We start from the raw sequence: 21,584 nt of genomic DNA, 5'->3' as shown, positions 1-21,584 counted from the left end.
GGCGGTCACCAGATACTGATGATGGCGGTGATGGGTGGTCACCAGATACTGATGGAGGTGACGGGCGGGTACCAGATACTGATGATGGAGGCGACGGGCAGTCACCAGATACTGATGATGGAGGCGACTTGCAGTCACCAGATACTGATGATGGAGGCGACGTGCGGTCGCCAGATACTGATGATGGAGGAGACGAGCGGTCACCAGATACTGATGATGGAGGCGACGGGCGGTCACCAGATACTGATGATAGAGGCGACGGGCGGTCACCAGATACTAATGATGGCGGCGACCGGCAGTCACCAGATACTAATGATGGCGGCGACCGGCAGTCATCAGATACTGATGATGGAGGCGATGGGCGAGCACCAGATACTGATGATGGAGGCGACGGATGGCCACCAGATACTGATGATGGCGGTGACAGGCGGTCACCAGATATTGATGGAGGTGACGGGCGGTCACCAGATACTGATGATGGCGGCGACGGGCGGTCACCTGATACTGATGATGGCGGCGACGGGCGGCCACCAGATACTGATGATGGAGGCGACGGGCGGCCACCAGATACTGATGATGGAGGCGACGGGCGGCCACCAGATACTGATGATGGCGGTGACGGGCGGTCATCAGATACTGATGATGGAGGTGATGGGCGGTCACCAGATACTGATGATGGAGGTGACGGGTGGTCACCAGATACTGATTATGGCGGTGACGGGCGGTCACCAGATACTGATGATGGCGGTGTGTTACATTTTAAAAAATTAACAATATAACTAGTTGGACTATAATACATGTAATACTTATTAATTCTTTTGTGTTGCTAACATTTTCTGTGCATGAAGTGTTCGTGCTGATTGGGGTAGCTTTACAGCATGACGTCCGAGCGTGCAAAGCGCACCCTGTCCTCCAGCACACAGGCTAGCATCGAGATCGACTCCCTGTACGAAGGCATCGACTTCTACACGTCCATCACCAGAGCTCGCTTCGAAGAGCTGAACGCTGATCTCTTCAGAGGAACCCTGGACCCAGTAGAGAAGGCTCTTCGTGACGCCAAGCTCGACAAGTCCCAGATCCACGACATTGTGCTGGTCGGCGGCTCCACACGTATCCCCAAGATCCAGAAGCTGCTTCAGGATTTCTTCAACGGGAAGGAACTGAACAAGAGCATCAACCCAGACGAGGCTGTGGCCTATGGTGCAGCTGTGCAGGCCGCCATCTTGTCTGGAGATAAATCTGAAAACGTGCAGGACCTCCTTCTGCTCGACGTCACCCCTCTGTCTCTGGGTATCGAGACTGCTGGCGGCGTCATGACTGTCCTGATCAAGCGTAACACCACCATTCCCACCAAGCAGACGCAGACCTTCACCACCTACTCTGACAACCAGCCTGGTGTCCTGATTCAGGTGTATGAAGGGGAGAGGGCCATGACAAAGGACAACAACCTGCTGGGCAAGTTTGAGCTGACTGGCATCCCTCCCGCTCCTCGTGGCGTTCCTCAGATTGAGGTGACATTCGACATTGATGCCAATGGTATCCTGAACGTGTCTGCGGTCGACAAGAGCACCGGCAAGGAGAACAAGATCACCATTACCAACGACAAAGGTCGTCTCAGCAAGGAAGACATCGAGCGCATGGTCCAAGAGGCTGAGAAGTACAAGGCGGAGGACGACAAGCAGAGGGACAAGGTTTCCACTAAGAACTCGCTGGAGTCTTACGCCTTCAACATGAAGGCCACCGTAGAGGACGAGAAGCTGCAAGGAAAGATCAGCGATGAGGACAAGCAAAAGATCCTGGACAAATGCAACGAGATCATCTCCTGGCTGGCTCACCATTGTAAAATAATACTCTTCTCTGTATTATTTTTTCTACTGAGGACTTCTCAAAGTATCAATATCACGATATTCTTATAAAAAAATGTATCTATTTATTCTTGGATTGTCCATTAAAAAGAATCAGATTGCAGCAGGTACATATAATAATTAGTTATAAAGTAATTGTCCATTTGTCCATAATTAGCTTAATTGTTGAGATTCACCCATCTTTCCTTGGATCCTGGCTGGTAAATCATGACTTTGTCCAGCACGTGTCCAGGCCTACATGTCAGATACGTCTCAGCATGAAGATTCTTCTTGTGGGATGGGCAGAACAAGAGAGCCCCCCCTTTCTGTACCATGGGCTTTTATAGCCAGTCGTATGGACACCTGTTCTACATATGGTAGTGAACCAAAAATACACACACAAATAGCGCATGTCAACTAGACACGATGGCTGATGCAATCCTTGTATAGAACTCAAATTTAAGAAAAATGATTATCGATTATTAATTAACATTCCAAATGAATTTCCATAATTAACCATTTAACACGGTGACGGGCGGTCACCAGATACTGATGGAGGTGACGGGCGGTCACCAGATACTGATGGAGGTGACGGGCGGTCACCAGATACTGATGATGGAGGTGACGGGCGGTCACCAGATACTGATGATGGAGGAGACCGGCGGTCACCAGATACTGATGATGCAGGAGACCAGCGGTCACCAGATACTGATGGAGGTGATGGGCGGTCACCAGATACTGATGATGGAGGCGACGGGCAGTCACCAGATACTGATGATGGAGGCGACATGCAGTCACCAGATACTGATGATGGAGGCTATGGGCGGTCACTAGATACTGATGATGGAGGCGACGGGCGGTCACCAGACACTGATGATGTAAGTGACGGGCAGTCACCAGATACTGATGAAGGAGGGGACGGGTGGTCAACAGATACTGGTGACGGGCGGTCATCAGATACTGATGATGGAGGTGATGGGCGGTCACCAGATACTGATGATGGAGGTGACGGGTGGTCACCAGATACTGATTATGGCGGTGACGGGCGGTCACCAGATACTGATGATGGCGGTGACGGGCGGTCACCAGATACTGATGGAGGTGACGGGCGGTCACCAGATACTGATGATGGAGGTGACGGGCGGTCACCAGATACTGATGATGCAGGAGACCAGCGGTCACCAGATACTGATGGAGGTGACGGGCGGTCACCAGATACTGATGATGGAGGCGACGGGCAGTCACCAGATACTGATGATGGAGGCGACATGCAGTCACCAGATACTGATGATGGAGGCTATGGGCGGTCACTAGATACTGATGATGGAGGCGACGGGCGGTCACCAGACACTGATGATGTAAGTGACGGGCAGTCACCAGATACTGATGAAGGAGGGGACGGGCGGTCACCAGATACTGGTGATGGCGGTGACGGGCGGTCCCCAGATACTGATGATGGAGGCGACGGGCGGTCACCAGATACTGATGATGGCGGTGACGGGCGGTCATCAGATACTGATGGAGGTGACAGGCGGCCACCAGATACTGATGATGGCGGTGACGGGCGGTCACCAGATACTGATGATGGCGGTGACGGGCAGTCACCAGATACTGATGAAGGAGGGGACGGGCGGTCACCAGATACTGATGATGGCGGCGACGGGCGGTCACCAGATACTGATGATGGAGGCGACGGGCGGACACCAGATACTGATGATGGCGGTGACGGGCGGTCATCAGATACTGATGATGGAGGTGATGGGCGGTCACCAGATACTGATGATGGAGGTGACGGGTGGTCACCAGATACTGATTATGGCGGTGACGGGCGGTCACCAGATACTGATGATGGCGGTGACGGGCGGTCACCAGATACTGTTGGAGGTGACGGGCGGTCACCAGATACTGATGATGGAGGTGACGGGCGGTCACCAGATGCTGGTGATGGAGGAGACCGGCGGTCACCAGATACTGATGATGCAGGAGACCAGCGGTCACCAGATACTGATGGAGGTGACGGGCGGTCACCAGATACTGATGATGGAGGCGACGGGCAGTCACCAGATACTGATGATGGAGGCGACATGCAGTCACCAGATACTGATGATGGAGGCTATGGGCGGTCACTAGATACTGATGATGGAGGCGACGGGCGGTCACCAGACACTGATGATGTAAGTGACGGGCAGTCACCAGATACTGATGAAGGAGGGGACGGGCGGTCACCAGATACTGGTGACGGGCGGTCATCAGATACTGATGATGGAGGTGATGGGCGGTCACCAGATACTGATGATGGAGGTGACGGGTGGTCACCAGATACTGATGATGGCGGTGACGGGCGGTCACCAGATACTGATGATGGCGGTGACGGGCGGTCACCAGATACTGATGGAGGTGACGGGCGGTCACCAGATACTGATGATGGAGGTGACGGGCGGTCACCAGATACTGATGATGGAGGAGACCGGCGGTCACCAGATACTGATGATGCAGGAGACCAGCGGTCACCAGATACTGATGGAGGTGACGGGCGGTCACCAGATACTGATGATGGAGGCGACGGGCAGTCACCAGATACTGATGATGGAGGCGACATGCAGTCACCAGATACTGATGATGGAGGCTATGGGCGGTCACCAGATACTGATGATGGAGGCGACAGGCGGTCACCAGACACTGATGATGTAAGTGACGGGCAGTCACCAGATACTGATGAAGGAGGGGACGGGCGGTCACCAGATACTGATGATGGCGGTGACGGGCGGTCCCCAGATACTGATGATGGAAGCGACGGGCGGTCACCAGATACTGATGATGGCGGTGACGGGCGGTCATCAGATACTGATGGAGGTGACAGGCGGCCACCAGATACTGATGATGGCGGTGACGGGCGGTCACCAGATACTGATGATGGCGGTGACGGGCAGTCACCAGATACTGATGAAGGAGGGGACGGGCGGTCACCAGATACTGATGATGGCGGCGACGGGCGGTCACCAGATACTGATGATGGCGGCGACGGGCGGCCACCAGATACTGATGATGGCGGCGACGGGCGGTCACCAGATACTGATGATGGAGGCGACGGGCGGCCACCAGATACTGATGATGGCGGTGACGGGCGGTCACCAGATACTGATGATGGCGGTGACGGGTGGTCACCAGATACTGATGGAGGTGACGGGCGGTCACCAGATACTGATGATGGCGGTGACGGGCGGTCACCAGATACTGATGGAGGTGATGGGCGGTCACCAGATACTGATGATGGAGGTGACGGGCGGTCACCAGATACTGATGATGGCGGTGACGGGCGGTCACCAGATACTGATGATGGCGGTGACGGGCGCTCACCAGATACTGATGGAGGTGACGGGCGGTCACCAGATACTGATGATGGAGGTGATGGGCGGTCACCAGATACTGATGATGGAGGAGACCAGCGGTCACCAGATACTGATGATAGAGGAGACGAGCGGTCACCAGATACTGATGGAGGTGACGGGCGGTCACCAGATACTGATGATGGAGGCGACGGGCAGTCACCAGATACTGATGATGGAGGCGACGTGCAGTCACCAGATACTGATGATGGAGGCGACGTGCGGTCACCAGATACTGATGATGGAGGCGACGTGCGGTCACCAGATACTGATGATGGAGGAGACGAGCGGTCACCAGATACTGATGATGGAGGCGACGGGCGGTCACCAGATACTGATGATGGAGGCAACGGGCGGTCACCAGATACTGATGATGGAGGAGATGAGCGGTCACCAGAGATTGATGATGAAGAAATGGAGACGTGCGGTCACCAGATACTGATGATGGAGGAGACGAGCGGTCACCAGATACTGATGATGGAGGCGACGGGATGTCACCAGATACTGATGATGGAGACGACGGGAAGTCACCAGATACTGATGATGGAGCCGACGGGCAGTCACCAGATACTGATGATGGAGGCGACGGGCGGTCACCAGATACTGATGATGGAGGCGACGGGCGGTCACCAGATACTAATGATGGAGGCGACGGGCGGTCACCAGACACTTGGATATTTACATTTCTCTTCATTCTTTGTATCTTCTTGATTGATAATAATCTATTAACCCTTCTATTACCAGTATCTTCTTCTTTTTCTGCTTTCTTTACTCCTCCTCCAATGACTATTGCTCAGCTGTGAATATATACATATCCCCGGGATAGTAATGAGATTCGCTGGTGATGTGCTGTACATATCGACTCTGGGTGTGGCTATGTCTCAGTGGGCGGGGCTTTCTCATATTTGAGGGGGTCATTGTGGGGGTCTTCATTCCTCGTTATTTCCTGTTTATCAGATTCTGGATTCTCCATCTGAAGGCACAAAGCTGCCATTGTCCTTCGATTGGCAGCGCACATTCCAGCCCGATGCTGCCACCTTCCCGGGAAGACGATGTGTGTATTCTGGAGAGACCGGCCCCCCGAAATGCCAGCGTCCTCCAGGGGCCCCCAACAAGCTCCAGCCATTCCGTATTCACCCGTCTATAATGAACAATTAATCACAGCAGTCAGACAGGAAAGGGTTAATCACACCTCTCTACCGGGGCACACACATCTGAGAAGAGGCATGGGGGACCCCCAATACATTCCCACACAGTCAATATGGATACACCCCAAAATTATAGCAAGAAAATTGGTAAACATTGCTCCCTCAAATGATAGCGACGGGGCCCTGGCTGTTACCCCCCAAATGATACTGGCGGGGTCTAGACTGAAGCCCCCCAAAATGATAGCAATGGGTCCTGGACTGCTGCCCCCCACAATGATAACGACGGGGCCCAGACTGCTGCCCCCAACAATGATAATGACGGGGCCCAGACTGATGCCTTCACAATGATAGCGACTGGTCCTGGACTGCTGCCCCCCACAATGATAACGACAGGTCCTGGACTGCTGCCCCCCAAATGATATTGACGGGTCCTGGACTGCCGCCCCCCACAATGAGCGACGGGGCCCAGAGTGCTGCCCCCCACAATGATAACGACGGAGCCCTGACTGCTGCCCCCCACAATGATAGTGATGGGGCCCAGACTGCTGCCCCCCACAATGATAACGGCGGGTCCTGGACTGCCGCCCCCCAAATGATAACGACGGGTCCTGGACTGATGCCCCCCACAATGATAACGACGGGGCCCAGACTGCTGCCCCCCAAAATGAGAGTGATGGGGCCCAGACTGCTGCCCCCCACAATGATAACGATGGGGCTCAGACTGCTGCCCCCCACAATGATAGCGATGGGGCCCAGACTGCTGCCCACCACAATGATAACGACGGGGCCCAGACTGCCGCCCCCCCACAATGATAACGATGGGGCCCAGACTTCGGCCCCCCCACAATGATAACGACGGGGCCCAGACTGCTGCCCCCCAAAATGAGAGTGATGGGGCCCAGACTGCTGCCCCCCACAATGATAACGACGGGGCCCAGACTGCTGCCCCCCACATTGATAGCGATGGGGCCCAGACTGCCGCCCCCCACAATGATAACGATGGGGCCAAGACTGCGGCCCCCCACAATGATAACGACGGGGCCCAGACTGCTGCCCCCCAAAATGAGAGTGATGGGGCCCAGACTGCTGCCCCCCACAATGATAACGACGGGGCCCAGACTGCTGTCCCCCACATTGATAGTGATGGGGCCCAGACTGCTGCCCCCCACAATGATAACGACGTGGCCCAGACTGCTGCCCCCCACAATGATAACGATGGGGCCCAGACTGCTGCCCCCCACAATGATAACGACGGGGCCCAGACTGCTGTCCCCCACATTGATAGTGATGGGGCCCAGACTGCTGCCCCCCACAATGATAACGATGGGGCCCAGACTGCTGCCCCCCACAATGAGAGTGATGACATGTCCCCCTTGTTACTGTCCATTATAATATACCCAATTGTGACCCCCCAATATCATAATCCATAAATACCCCTCGCGTGTTGCCCCCCTGATCTCACAATGATCCCCTCAGAAAAGTGCAGCCAAAAAAATATGAGTCCAAAAAATGGGATCCACCAAAATAATCCATGAAAGATGGAAAGGCTTCCCCTGTGAGGACCATCAGAGATGGAGCCCCCCCGAATGTTACCTCAGCAACGAGTAGCCCCCCCATCCTACACATCAGCTCGGGAGCCCCCAATAATGAGCAATGACTGAAGCCCCAATAGTGTGGCCCCCACAGAACAGAGCCCCCAATAATCCATGCACCCCCCCATTCTTATATGGACCCCCGGCCGGACCTCTCAGGTGATGGTGGTCCCATAGCTGCCCATCCCCACAATGCACCTGTATGTGGTACCCAGAGCTGCTGGTGCTGCGCCCCCCGGCGGAGCCCGAGACGGCTGCGGACCCCCCAGATGTCAGCGCTGGGGGTCTGGGCTGGGATTTCCCTGACAGCGCTGCCTTCTCCGGCCCCCCCGATCTGCATCCTCCTCCTCCCCCTCCTCCTCCTCCTCCTCCACAAAATGGTTTTTCTTCTGGCAGCGGCTTGTGAGGAGCGGAGGCTGGTGAGGAGACGCCGTCAGCCCTCTCCGTCCTCCCGGGCGCCATGAGCTGACCGGCCGCTCCTGCTCACGGCTCTGCTGCATCGTCTCTCCGGGATTTCCGCCTCCATCGCCTTCGGGAGGTAAGCAGCAGCAGCAGCAGCATCTGTCGTCTTCTCCGGCGCCATCGCCGCCCGGCAGCCGCTCATCCCTGTTACTCCTGACCCAGATTCCCCATCATGGGGGGAGCAGCTCCCGGGATCGGGGGTCCTACTGTGTGGGGGGCATCCATCGTGTAACCCCGTACATGCCGGCGGCACAGGCTCCTGCTGATCGGGCGGAGCGGCTGCGGGTTCATCACACAAAATGCCAGCACCATGGAGGGGGCGGCGGGTGAGGGCTGGAGACCCCCGAGTGCTGTCCAGCACCTGACATCCGCTCTTTTGGCACACACTTGGGGGCACACACTTCAGGACGCACACTTGGGGGCACACACTTCAGGACGCACACTTGGGGGCGCACACTTCAGGACGCACACTTGGGGGCGCACACTTGGGGGCACACACTTCAGGACGCACACTTGGGGGCACACACTTCAGGACGCACACTTGGGGGCACACACTTGGGGGCACACACTTCAGGACGCACACTTGGGGTCACACACTTCAGGACGCACACTTGGGGGCGCACACTTCAGGACGCACACTTGGGGGCACACACTTCAGGACGCACACTTGGGGGCACACACTTCAGGATGCACACTTGGGGGCGCACACTTCAGGACGCACACTTGGGGGCACACAATTCAGGACGCACACTTGGGGGCACACACTTCAGGACGCACACTTGGGGGCACACACTTCAGGACGCACACTTGGGGGCACACACTTCAGGATGCACACTTGGGGTCACACACTTCAGGACGCACACTTGGGGTCACACACTTCAGGACGCACACTTGGGGTCACACACTTCAGGACGCACACTTGGGGGCACACACTTCAGGACGCACACTTGGGGTCACACACTTCAGGACGCACACTTGGGGTCACACACTTCAGGACGCACACTTTGGGGCACACACTTCAGGACGCACACTTGGGGTCACACACTTCAGGACGCACACTTGGGGGCACACACTTCAGGACGCACACACTTCAGGACGCACACTTGGGGGCACACACTTGGGGGCACACACTTCAGGACGCACACACTTCAGGACGCACAATTGGGGGCACATACTTCAGGATGCACACTTGGGGGCACACACTTCAGGACGCACACTTGGGGGCGCACACTTCAGGACGCACACTTGGGGGCACACACTTTAGGACGCACACTTGGGGGCACACACTTCACGACGCACACTTGGGGGCACACACTTCAGGACGCACACTTGGGGGCACACACTTGGGGGCACACACTTCAGGACGCACACTTGGGGTCACACACTTCAGGATGCACACTTGGGGGCACACACTTCACGACGCACACTTGGGGGCACACACTTCAGGACGCACACTTGGGGGCACACACTTCAGGACGCACACTTGGGGTCACACACTTCAGGATGCACACTTGGGGGCACACACTTCAGGATGCACACTTGGGGGCACACACTTCAGGACGCACACTTGGGGTCACACACTTCAGGACGCACACTTGGGGACACACACTTCAGGACGCACACTTGGGGGCGCACACTTGGGGGCGCACACTTGGGGGCACACACTGGGGGGCACACACTTGGGGGCACACACTTCAGGATGCACACTTGGGGGCACACACTTCAGGACGCACACTTGGGGTCACACACTTCAGGACGCACACTTGGGGTCACACACTTCAGGACGCACACTTGGGGTCACACACTTCAGGACGCACACTTGGGGGCGCACACTTGGGGGCGCACACTTGGGGGAGCACACTTCAGGATGCACACTTGGGGGCGCACACTTGGGGGCGCACACTTGGGGGCGCACACTTGGGGGAGCACACTTCAGGACACACACTTCAGGACGCACACTTGGGGGCGCACACTTGGGGGAGCACACTTGGGGGCACACACTGGGGGGCACACACTTGGGGGCACACACTTCAGGATGCACACTTGGGGGCGCACACTTCAGCGCGCACACTTGGGGGCACACACTTCAGCACGCACACTTGGGGGCACACACTTGGGGGAGCACACTTGGGGACGCACACTTGGGGACGCACACTTGGGGGCACACACTTGGGGGCACACACTTGGGGGCGCACACTTGAGGGCACACACTTCAGGACGCACATTTCGGGGTACGTATTGGGGCACATATTTCGGGGCGCACACTTCGGGGTACGCATTGGGGCACAAATTTCGGGGAGCACATTTCGGGGTACGCATTGGGGCACACACTTCAGGGTGCACATTTCAGGGCACACATTTTGGGGAGCACATTTCGGGGTACACAATGGGGTACACTCTTAGGGGTGCACATTTCAGGGTACGCATTGGGGCACACATTTCGGGTCACACATTTCGGGGTACGCATTGGGGCGCACATTTCAGGGCCCACATTTTGGGGTACACATTGGGGTACACTCTTAGGGGTGCACATTTCAGGGTACGCATTGGGGCGCACATTTCGGGTCACACATTTCGGGGTACGCATTGGGGCACATATTTCTGGGTGCACATTTCGGGTCACACATTGGGGTGCCCACTTCGGGCCACACGTCGGCTCCGCTCGGCCATTTCTGTACCTGCAGGTAAAATCTAAATCCATGGGGTCCCCAGAGAGGCAGCGCTGCATCTGCACCAGCTGAGTGCGAGGTAGAGGAGGGGGCGAGGGAGACTCGGCGAAACCGAGGGGAGGGGGCCCGCGGCTTGGTGAGATAGGAGAGGGGTGAGGGGATACTGGAGAGATACAGGAGCCTGGGAAGAAGAGAAGGGAGCCATGAAGACAGCAGTCGGGGAGGGCGTCCATAAGTGGGGGGCAGAGGCTGACGGCTGATGGTGGGGGGCCGATGGATGCTGGATAGAAGAGGATGCAGATTGGATAAGACGGTGGGTACCGGAGATGGGGGGTGGTCGGAGGATGATGGAGGTGGGGGGATGCTGCAGCCCGTGTAGGATTATATCATGTAAATGATGAGACGCCGCGTAGCCTCCATATTCCCCGGCAGATGCTGCAGACCCCTCATACATGACCGGCCACAGTTGGGACATGGTGGGGGCTCGGAGACATGCTGCTGCCTGTAGTCCTTCTCTGTTGTGCAGCCTTTTGTTGCCAAGGCCTGAACGCGGGTGAGGAGCCCCCCGGTGACAGCTCCTTCCTGTCGTCCATCATTAATATGGATGGAGATGCAGGATGGATGGACGTGGCCGGTGCAGGAGACATAACAACCCCCTGACATCAGGGCCCCGGACTCCCCAGTAAGAGGGCCACCATAGGGACAAGATGGCGTCTACCACAGTCATGAATATTCAATAAACGCCGTCCTGGTATCTGACATCTCCAGAATTCAGGATGCTGAGAAACCACATGGCTCTGCTGGAGCTTGTAGTTCTCCACTAGGACTGAAATATGGCCCCAGAGACCATGTACAAGTTTTGCTTTACTATAATTATGGGTCCGGGTGCTGGGCCTGTGTATGGGATGTGGTGACTGATGGGTCCGGGTGCTCGGCCTGTGTATGGGATGTGAGGGCTGATGGGTCCGGGTACTGGGTGTATGGGATGTGAGGGCTGATGGGTCCGGGTGCTGGGCCTGTGTATGAGATGTGAGGGCTGATGGGTCTGGGTGCTGGGCCTGTGTATGAGATGTGAGGGCTGATGGATCCGGGTACTGGGTGTATGGGATGTGAGGGCTGATGGGTCCGGGTGCTGGGCCTGTGTATGGGATGTGAGGGCTGATGGGTCCGGGTGCTGGGCCTGTGTATGAGATGTGAGGGCTGATGGGTCTGGGTGCTGGGCCTGTGTACAGGATGTGAGGGCTGATGGGTCTGGGTGCTGGGCCTGTGTACAGGATGTGAGGGCTGATGGGTCCGAGTGCTGGGCCTGTGTATGGGATGTGAGGGCTGATGGGTCCGGGTGCTCGGCCTGTGTATGGGATGTGGTGACTGATGGGTCCGGGTGCTGGGCCTGTGTATGGGATGTGAGGGCTGATGGGTCCGGGTGCTCGGCCTGTGTATGGGATGGTGGGGCTGATGGGTCCGGGTGCTGGGGCTGTGTATGGGATGTGAGGGCTGATGGGTCCGGGTGCTGGGGCTGTGTATGGGATATCATGGCTGATGGGTCCGGGTGCTGGGCCTGTGTATGGGATGTGAGGGCTGATGGGTCCGGATGCTGGGCCTGTGTACAGGATGTGAGGGCTGATGGGTCCGGGTGCTGGGCCTGTGTACAGGATGTGAAGGCTGATGGGTCCGGGTGCTGGGCCTGTGTATGGGATGTGGTGACTGATGGGTCCGGGTGCTGGGCCTGTGTATGGGATGTGAGGGCTGATGTGTCCGGGTGCTGGGCCTGTGTATGGGATGTGAGGGCTGATGGGTCCGGGTGCTCGGCCTGTGTATGGGATGTGGTGACTGATGGGTCCGGGTGCTGGGCCTGTGTATGGGATGTGAGGGCTGATGGGTCTGGGTGCTGGGGCTGTGTATGAGATGTGAGGGCTGATGGGTCTGGGTGCTGGGCTTGTGTATAGGATGTGTGGGCTGATGGGTCCGGGTGCTGGGCTTGTGTATGGGATGTGAGGTCTGATGGGTCTGGGTGCTGGGCCTGTGTATGGGATGTGAGGGCTGATGGGTCTGGGTGCTGGGCCTGTGTACAGGATGTGAGGGCTGATGGGTCCCGGTGCTGGGCCTGTGTACAGGATGTGAGGGCTGATGGGTCCGGGTGCTCGGCCTGTGTATGGGATGTGAGAGCTGATGGGTCCGGGTGCTCGGCCTGTGTACAGGATGTGAGGACTGATGGGTCCGAGTGCTGAGCCTGTGTATGGGATGTGAGAGCTGATGGGTCCGGGTGCTGGGTGTACAGGATGTGAGGGCTGATGGGTCCGGGTGCTCGGCCTGTGTACAGGATGTGAGGTCTGATGGGTGTCGGTGCTCGTCCTGTGTATGGGATGTGGTGACTGATGGGTCCGGGTGCTGGGGCTGTGTATGGGATGTGAGGACTGATGGATCCAGGTGCTCGGCCTGTGTATGGGATATGAGGGCTGATGGGTCCGTGTGCTGGGCCTGTGTATGGGATGTGAGGGCTGATGGGTCTGGGTGCTGGGCCTGTGTATGGGATGTGAGGGCTGATGGGTCTGGGTGCTGGGGCTGTGTACAGGATGTGAGGGCTGATGGGTCCGGGTGCTGGGCCTGTGTATGGGATGTGAGGACTGATGGGTCCGGGTGCTGGGCCTGTGTATGGGATGTGAGGGCTGATGGGTCTGAGTGCTGGGCCTGTGTATGGGATGTGAGGACTGATGGATTCAGGTGCTCGGCCTGTGTACAGGATGTGAGGGCTGATGGGTCCGGGTGCTCGGCCTGTGTACAGGATGTGAGGTCTGATGGGTCTCGGTGCTCGGCCTGTGTATGGGATGTGGTGACTGATGGGTCTAGGTGCTGGGCCTGTGTATGGAATGTGAGGGCTGATGGGTCTGAGTGCTGGGCCTGTGTATGGGATGTGAGGACTGATGGATCCAGGTGCTCGGCCTGTGTATGGGATATGAGGGCTGATGGGTCCGTGTGCTGGGCCTGTGTATGGGATGTGAGGACTGATGGGTCCGGGTGCTGGGGCTGTGTATCGGATGTGAGGACTGATGGGTCCGGGTGCTGGGCCTGTGTATGGGATGTGAGGACTGATGGGTCTGGGTGCTCGGCCTGTGTATGGGATGTGAGGGCTGATGGGTCCGGGTGCTGGGCCTGTGTATGGAATGTGAGGACCGATGGGTCCGAGTGCTGAGCCTGTGTATGGGATGTGAGGACTGATAGGTCCGGGTGCTGGGGCTGTGTATGGGATGTGAGGGCTGATGGGTCCGGGTGCTGGGCCTGTGTATGGGATGTGAGGACTGATGGGTCCGGGTGCTGGGGCTGTGTATGGGATGTGGTGACTGATGGGTCCGGGTGCTGGGGCTGTGTATGGGATGTGGTGGCTGATGGGTCCGGGTGCTGGGGCTGTGTATGGGATGTGGTGACTGATGGGTCCGGGTGCTGGGGCTGTGTATGGGATGTGGTGGCTGATGGGTCCGGGTGCTGGGGCTGTGTATGGGATGTGGTGACTGATGGGTCCGGGTGCTGGGTGTTCAGGATGTGAGGGCTGATGGGTCCGGGTGCTCGGCCTGTGAATGGAATGTGAGGGCTGATGGGTCCGGGTGCTGTGCCTGTGTATAGGACGTGAGCACTGATGGGTCCGGGTGCTGGGCCTGTGTACAGGATGTGAGGGCTGATGGGTCCGGGTGCTGGGTGTACAGGATGTGAGGGCTGATGGGTCTGGGTGCTGGGCCTGTGTACAGGATGTGAGGACTGATGGGTCCGAGTGCTGGGCCTGTGTACAGGATGTGAGGGCTGATGGGTCCAGGTGCTGGGCCTGTGTATGGGATGTGAGGACTGATGGGTCCGGGTGCTGGGCCTGTGTATGGGATGTGAGGACTGATGGGTCCGGGTGCTGGGCCTGTGTATGGTATGTGATGGGTCCAGGTGCTGGGTGTACAGGATGTAAAGGCTTATGGGTCCTGGTGCTGGTCCTGTGTACCGGATGTGAGGGCTGATGGGTCCGGGTGCTGGGCATTTGTATAGGATGTGAGGGCTTATGGGTCCGGGTTCTGGGTGTACAGGATGTGAGGGCTTATGGGTCCGGGTGCTGTACCTGTGTACAGGATGCGAGGACTGATGGGTCCTGGTGCTGAGCTTGTGTACAGGATGTGAGTACTGATGGGTTCGAGTGCTGGGCCTGTGTATGGGATGTGAGGGCTGATGGGTCCGAGTGCTGGGCCTGTGTACGGGATGTGAGGGCTGATGGGTCTGGGTGCTGGGTGTACAGGATGTGAGGCCTTATGGGTCTGGGTGCTGGTTGTACAGGATGTGAGGACTGATGCGTCTGGGTGCTGGGCCTGTGTATGGGATGTGAGAGCTGATGGGTCCGGGTGCTGGGCCTGTGTATGGGATGTGAGAGCTGATGGGTCCGGGTGCTGGGCCTGTGTATGAGATGTGAGGGTTGATGGGTCCGAGTGCTGGGCCTGTGTACGGGATGTGAGGCCTTATGGGTCTGGGTGCTGGGTGTACAGGATGTGAGGACTCATGAGTCTGGGTGCTGGGCCTGTGTATGGGATGTGAGAGCTGATGGGTCCGGGTGCTGGGCCTGTGTTTGAGATGTGAGGGCTGATGGGTCCGGGTGCTGAGCCTGTGTATGGGATGTGATGGCTGATGGGTCCGGGTGCTGGGCCAGTGTATGGGATGTGAGGGCTGATGGGTCCGGGTGCTCGGCCTGTGTATGGGATGTGAGGGCTTATGGGTCCGGGTGCTGGGCCTGTGTATGGGATGTGAGGGCTTATGGGTCCGGGTGCTGGGCCTGTGTATGGGATGTGAGGGCTGATGGGTCCGGGTGCTGGGGCTGTGTATGGGATGTGAGGGCTGATGGGTCTGGGTGCTGGGCCTGTGTACAGGATGTGAGGGCTGATGGGTCTGGGTGCTGGGCCTGTGTATGGGATGTGATGGCTGATGGGTCCGGGTGCCGGGTGTACCGGATGTGATGGCTGATGGGTCCGGGTACTGGGTGTATAGGATGTGAGAGCTGATGGGTCCGGGTGCTGGGCCTGTGTATGGGATGTAATGGCTGAGGGGTCCGGGTGCTCGGCCTGTGTATGGGATGTGAGGGCTTATGGGTCCGGGTGCTGGGCCTGTATATGGGATGTGAGGGCTGATGGGTCCGGGTGCTGGGGCTGTGTATGGGATGTGAGGGCTGATGGGTCTGGGTGCTGGGGCTGTGTATGGGATGTGAGGGCTGATGGGTCCGGGTGCTGAGCCTGTGTATGAGATGTGATGGCTGATGGGTCCGTGTGCTGGGCCTGTGTATGAGATGTGAGGGCTGATGGGTCCGGGTGCTGGGCCTGTGTACAGGATGTGAGGCCTTATGGGTCCTGGTGCTGGGTGTACAGGATGTGAGGGCTTATGGGTCCGGGTGCTGGGCCTGTGTATGGGATGTGATGGCTGATGGGTTCGGGTGCTGGGCTTGTGTACAGGATTTGAGGGCTGATGGGTCCGGGTGCTGGGCCTGTGTATGGGATGTGAGGGCTGATGGGTTCGGGTGCTGGGCCTATGTATGGGATGTGAGGGCTGATGAGTCCGGGTGCCGGGCCTGTGTATGGGATGTGAGGGCTGATGAGTCCGGGTGCCGGGCCTGTGCGCAGGATGTGAGGGCTGATGGTTCCGGGTGCTGGGCCTATGTATGAGATGTGATGGCTGATGGGACCGAGTGCTTGGCCTGTGTACAGGATTTGAGGGCTGATGGGTCTGGGTGCTGGGACTGTGTATGGGATATGATGACTTATGGGTCCGGGTGCTGGGCCTGTGTATGGGATGTGAGGGCTGATGAGTCCGGGTGCCGGGCCTGTGCGCAGGATGTGAGGGCTGATGGTTCCGGGTGCTGGGCCTATGTATGAGATGTGATGGCTGATGGGACCGAGTGCTTGGCCTGTGTACAGGATTTGAGGGCTGATGGGTCTGGGTGCTGGGTTTGTATATGGGATGTGAGGGCTGATGGGTCCGGGTGCTGGGCCTGTGTACAGGATTTGAGGGCTGATGGGTCTGGGTGCTGGGTTTGTATATGGGATGTGAGGGCTGATGGGTCCGGGTGCTGGGACTGTGTATGAGATGTGAGGGCTGATGGGTCCGGGTGCTGGGTCTCTGTATGGGATGTGATGGCTGATGGGTCCGGGTGCTCGGCCTGTGTATGGGATGTGAGGGCTTATGGGTCTCGGTGCTGGGCCTGTGTATGGGATGTGAGGACTGATGGGTCCGAGTGCTGTACCTGTGTACAGGATCTGAGGACTGATGGGTCCGGGTGCTGGGCCTGTGTATGGGATGTGAGGACTGATGGGTCCGGGTGCTGGGGCTGTGTATGGGATGTGAGGGCTGATGGGTCCGGGTGCTGGGTGTACAGGATGTGAGAGCTGATGGGTCCGGGTGCTGGGCCTGTGTATGGGATGTGAGGGCTGATGGGTCCGGATGCTTGGCCTGTGTATGGGATGTGATGGCTGATGGGTCCGGGTGCTGGGCCTGTGTATGGGATGTGATGGCTGATGGGTCCGGGTGCTCGGCCTGTGTATGGGATGTGATGGCTGATGGGTCCGGGTGCTCGGCCTGTGTATGGGATGTGAGGGCTTATGGGTCCGGGTGTTGGGCCTGTGTATGGGATGTGAGGGCTCATGGGTCCGGGTGCTGGGCCTATGTATGGGATGTGAGGGCTTATGGGTCCGGGTGCTGGGCCTGTGTATGGGATGTGAGGGCTGATGGGTCTGAGTGCTGGGGCTGTGTACAGGATGTGAGGGCTGATGGGTCCGGATGCTGGGCCTGTGTATGGGATGTGAGGGCTGATGGGTCCGGGTGCTTGGCCTGTGTATGGGATGTGAGGGCTGATGGGTCCGGGTGCTGGGCCTGTGTACAGCATGTGAGGGCTGATGAGTCTGGGTGCTGGGTGTACAGGATGTGAGGGCGGATGTGTCCGGGTACTGGGCCTTTGTACAGGATGTGAAGGCTTATGGGTCCGGGTGCTGGGCCTACAGGATGTGAGGGCTTATGGGTCCGGGTGCTGGGTCCGTGTACAGGATGTGAGGACTGATGGGTCTGGGTGCTGGGCCTGTGTACAGGATGTGAGGGCTTATGGGTCCGGGTGCTGGGCCTGTGTACAGGATGTGAGGACTGATGGGTCCGGGTGCTGGGCCTGTGTACAGGATGTGAGGGCTGATGGGTCCGGGTGCTGGGTGTACAGGATGTGAGGACTGATGGGTCCGGGTGCTGGGCCTGTGTATGGGATGTGAGGGCTGATGGGTCTGGGTGCTCGGCCTGTGTACAGGATTTGAGGACTCATGGGTCTCGATGCTGGGCCTGTGTACAGGATGTGAGGTCTGATGGGTCCGGGTGCTGGGCCTCTCTACAGGATGTGAGTACTGATGGGTTCGAGTGGTGAGCATTTGTATAGGATGTGAGGGCTTATGGGTCCGGGTTCTGGGTGTACAGGATGTGAGGGCTTATGGGTCCGGGTGCTGTACCTGTGTACAGGATGCGAGGACTGATGGGTCCTGGTGCTGAGCTTGTGTACAGGATGTGAGTACTGATGGGTTCGAGTGCTGGGCCTGTGTATGGGATGTGAGGGCTGATGGGTCCGAGTGCTGGGCCTGTGTACGGGATGTGAGGGCTGATGGGTCTGGGTGCTGGGCCTGTGTATGGGATGTGAGGGCTGATGGGTCCGGGTGCTGGGCCTGTGTATGGGATGTGAGGGCTGATGGGTTCGGGTGCTGAGCCTTTGTATGGGATGTGATGGCTGATGGGTCCGGGTGCTAGGCCTGTGTATGAGATGTGAGGGCTGATGGGTCCGGGTGCTGGGCCTGTGTACAGGATGTGAGGACTGATGGGTCCGGGTGCTGGGTGTACAGGATGTGAGGCCTTATGGGTCCGGGTGCTGGGTGTACAGGATGTGAGGGCTTATGGGTCCGGGTGCTGGGCCTGTGTATGGGATGTGATGGCTGATGGGTTCGGGTGCTTGGCCTGTGTACAGGATTTGAGGGCTGATGGGTCTGGGTGCTGGGCCTGTATACCGGATGTGAGGGCTGATGGGTCCGGGTGCTGGGCCTGTGTATGGGATGTGAGGGCTGATGGGTCCGGGTGCTGGGTGTACAGGATGTGAGAGCTGATGGGTCCGGGTGGTGGGTGTATGGGATGTGATGGCTTATGGGTCCGGGTGCTGGGCCTGTGTATGGGATGTGAGGACTGATGGGTCCGGGTGCTGGGTCTGTGTATGGGATGTGATGGGTCCGGGTGCTCGGCCTGTGTACGGGATGTGAAGGCTGATGGGTCCGGGTGCGGGGTATCCAAGATTTGAGGGCTGATGAGTCCGGGTGCCGGGCCTGTGTGCAGGATGTGAGGGCTTATGGGACCGAGTGCTTGGCCTGTGTACAGGATTTGACGGCTGATGGGTCTGTGTGCTGGGTTTGTATATGGGATGTGAGGGCTGATGGGTCCGGGTGCTGGGCCTGTGTACAGGATTTGAGGGCTGATGTGTCCGGGTGCTGGGCCTGTGTATGGGATGTGAGGGATGATGGGTCTGGGTGCTGGGTTTGTATATGGGATGTGAGGGCTGATGGGTCCGGGTGCTGGGACTGTGTATGAGATGTGAGGGCTGATGGGTCCGGGTGCTGGGTGTACAGGATGTGAGAGCTGATGGGTCCGGGTGCTGGGCCTGTGTATGGGATGTGATGGCTGATGGGTCCGGGTGCTCGGCCTGTGTATGGGATGTGAGGGCTTATGGTTCCGGGTGCTGGGCCTGTGTATGGGATGTGAGGGCTTATGGGTCCGGGTTCTGGGCCTGTGTATGGGATGTGAGGGCTGATGGGTCTGGGTGCTGGGGCTGTGTACAGGATGTGAGGGCTGATGGGTCCGGGTACTGGGCCTGTGTATGGGATGTGAGGGCTGATGGGTCCATTTGCTGGGCCTGTGTATGAGATGTGAGGACTGATGGGTCCGGGTGCTGGGTGTACAGGATGTGAGAGCTGATGGGTCCGGGTGCTGGGCCTGTGTATGGGATGTGATGGCTGATTGGTCCGTGTGCTCGGCCTGTGTATGGGATGTGAGGGCTTATGGGTCCGGGTGCTGGGCCTGTGTATGGGATGTGAGGGCTTATGGGTCCGGGTGCTGGGCATGTGTATAGGATGTGAGGGCTGATGGGTCCGGGTGCTGGGCCTGTGTATGGGATGTGAGGGCTGATGGGTCTGGGTACTGGGCCTGTGTATGGGATGTGAGGGCTGATGGGTCCGGGTGCTGGGTGTACAGGATGTGAGGACTGATGGGTCTGGGTGCTGGGTGTACAGGATGTGAGGGTTGATGGGTCCGAGTGCTTGGCCTGTTTACAGGATGTGAGGACTGATGGGTCTCGATGCTGGGCCTGTGTACAGTATGTGAGGTCTGATGGGTCCGGGTGCTGGACCTGTGTACAGGATGTGAGTACTGATGGGTTCGGGTGCTGGGCCTCTGTACAGGATATGAGGACTGATGGATCCAGGTGCTCGGCCTGTGTACAGGATGTGAGTACTGATGGTTTCGGGTGCTGGGGCTGTGTATGAGATGTGAGGACTGATGGGTCCGGGTGCTGGGGCTGTGTATGGGATGTGAGGGCTTATGGGTCCGGGTGCTGGGGCTGTGTACGGGATGTGAGGGCTGATGGGTCCGGGTGCTGGGCCTGTGTATGAGATGTGAGGGCTGATGGGTCTGGGTGCTGGGTCTGTGTACAGGATGTGAGGACTGATGGGTCCGGGTGCTGGGGCTGTATATGGGATGTGAGGGCTGATGGGTCCGGGTGCTGGGGCTGTGTACGGGATGTGAGGGCTGATGGGTGCGGGTACTGGGCCTGTGTATGGGATGTGAGGGCTGATGGGTCTGGGTGCTCGGCCTGTGTACAGGATTTGAGGGCTGATGGGTCCGGGTGCTCGGCCTGTGTACAGGATGTGAGGGCTGATGGGTCTGGGTGTTGGGCCTGTGTATGGGATGTGAGGGCTGATGGGTCCGGATGCTTGGCCTGTGTATGGGATGTGAGGGCTGATGGGTCTGGGTGCTGGGCCTGTGTATGGTATGTGAGGGCTGATGGGTCTGGGTGCTGGGCCTGTGTATGGGATGTGAGGGCTGATGGGTCCGGGTGCTGGGCCTGTGTATGGGATGTAATGGCTGATGGGTCCGGGTGCTGGGCCTTTGTATGGGATGTGAGGACTGATGGGTCTGGGTGCTGGGCCTGTGTATGGGGTGTGAGGGCTTATGGGTCCGGGTGCTGGGCCTCTGTACAGGATGTGATGGCTGATGGGTCCGGATTCTGGGGATGTGTACAGGATGTGAGGACTGATGGGTCCGGGTGCTGGGGCTGTGTATGGGATGTGAGGGCTGATGGGTCCGGGTGCTGGGCCTGTGTATGGGATGTGAGGGCTGATGGGTCCGGGTGCTGGGCCTGTGTATGGGATGTAATGGCTGATGGGTCCGGGTGCTGGGCCTTTGTATG

The 21,584-nt window shown here is 58.3% G+C and overlaps 1 protein-coding gene and 1 pseudogene across 3 annotated transcripts in view; both read left to right on the top strand.

Moving 5' to 3' along the window:
* The first annotated feature begins 878 nt into the window (after positions 1 to 878).
* LOC141167626 (heat shock cognate 71 kDa protein pseudogene) lies at positions 879 to 6,033 on the top strand (annotated as a pseudogene).
* Positions 6,034 to 8,288: 2,255 nt separating this feature from the next.
* The window catches only part of NLGN2 (neuroligin 2), a 454,899-nt gene continuing 441,603 nt past the window's right edge, over positions 8,289 to 21,584 (top strand). The window contains exon 1 of one of the 3 annotated variants that reach the window (XM_073654599.1): positions 8,289 to 8,508. The gene's annotated coding sequence lies outside the window, so the exon portion shown is untranslated. Of the gene's footprint in view, positions 8,509 to 11,221; positions 11,415 to 21,584 lie in introns of those variants that run through there. The other 2 variants (XM_073654597.1, XM_073654598.1) reach the window with 2 other exon arrangements.

The sequence above is a fragment of the Phyllobates terribilis genome, unplaced genomic scaffold (assembly GCF_046119375.1).
Source record: "Phyllobates terribilis strain yellow unplaced genomic scaffold, ASM4611937v1 Scaffold_11__3_contigs__length_659146591, whole genome shotgun sequence".
NCBI lineage: Eukaryota > Metazoa > Chordata > Amphibia > Anura > Dendrobatidae > Phyllobates > Phyllobates terribilis.
This window is presented reverse-complemented; position numbering and strand designations above follow the sequence as displayed.